The sequence below is a fragment of the Chrysochloris asiatica genome, unplaced genomic scaffold, assembly GCF_000296735.1.
Source record: "Chrysochloris asiatica unplaced genomic scaffold, ChrAsi1.0 scaffold00461, whole genome shotgun sequence".
In the NCBI taxonomy this organism is placed as follows: domain Eukaryota; kingdom Metazoa; phylum Chordata; class Mammalia; order Afrosoricida; family Chrysochloridae; genus Chrysochloris; species Chrysochloris asiatica.
In genome coordinates this window covers 72,917-74,530 of record NW_006408979.1, presented here as the reverse complement: position 1 = coordinate 74,530, position 1,614 = coordinate 72,917, and positions in this window count along the sequence as shown.

Here is a 1,614-nt window from a genome sequence, read left to right as displayed (position 1 = left end):
TAAGATAGAAGAACAAACAGAAAAAAGATTTAAAAATCTGAAGAAGGCCTAAGATTCATGTTGGATAACATGAAGAGGAATAACATAAGAACTATTGGCATTCCAGAAAAGGAAAGATCACACAAATCCACAGAGGAGATAGTTTAAGAGTTCTAGAAGAAAAGTTTCCTAACATCCTGAAAAGTGAAAAGATAAGCATTCAAGAAGCTCAACAAACCCCAGGATGAATAGACCCTAAAAGACAATCACCAAGACATATAATAATCAAGCTCTCCAAAATCAAAGATAAAGACAGGATCTGGAAAGCAGCTAGGGAAAAGAGAAATATAACATACAAAGGCAAGCAAATCTGATTAAGCTCACATTTCCCAACAGAAACCATGCAGGCAAAAAGACAATAGGGACACATATATAAAACCCTGAAAGAAAAAAAAAAAAAAAACTGCCCCCAAGAATCCTCTACCCAGCAAAGCTGTCAATCAAATATGATGGTGTAATCAAAACATTCCAGAATAAAAAAAAGTTTTTGATCAAATGTATACAGTATGGCTTCTAGCTTCAGGCATATGAAAAAACTGTTGCTTACCACAGCCTCAAAGATACCAAAAATATATCATGAAGAATGTTTCAAAGGCTCAGGGCATCTCTGCTAAAAGCTGGCCATGGGCCAGTACTAAAGGCAAGATTTCTTTTGAATGGCTAGATTTGAACAACCCAAGTTAATGACAACCTTTCCCTGAACCATGTAAGGTACAAGTATTTAGATTATGAGAAACACACTCATATTTTCTTTAATTCCTTTCTCTAAATTGCTTTAGATCACATAATATTAATGTCATTAAGGTAAAATACATAGCTAAATGTGTAACACTATCTATTATAAAGATGTTGATACATTAAGGTAACTATTAACTTTTTGATAATCAAGGAGGCCATGTAGATAAAGCAAGATGAAACTTTATTTAATTTATGGGACAAATATAATTAAAGAAAAGAACTTTAACAAAAATCTTGGTACCAATGATTTTGAGGTTCAGCGTGGTTTGATGTATGGTTAGAAAGATTTAGACAACTATCTGGATACCCAAAAAAGAAGTCATATTATTGCCTAATTGGCAACAGAGATCACTATAATTGCAATGTAAACACTAACAACCCAATTGTTACATTTTATACCAATAATACTGATCAATATTTTTTTAATGCTTATGTGAACATAGATTACATTATATAATATTGTTATTAGGTGCCATCGAGTTGATACCAACTCACAGCTACCCTATGCACAACGGAATGAAACATTGACAAGTCCTGGGCCAACCTCACAATTGTTGCCACCCTTGAGCCCATTGATGATGCTATTTTGCCAATCTTTTAGGGATATTCCTCTTTTTCTCTGAACCTCCACCTTGTCAAATATGATATCCCTCTCCAGTGACTGGTCCCTCCTGACAATATGTCTGAAGTATGAGAGACAAAGTCTGGTCATCCTGTCCTCTGAGGAACACTCTGTTGTACTTATTCCAACACAGAACTGTTTGTTCTTTTGGCAGCCCATGGTACTTTCAATATTCTCCTTCAACACCATAACGCAAATGCATCAATTCTTCTATG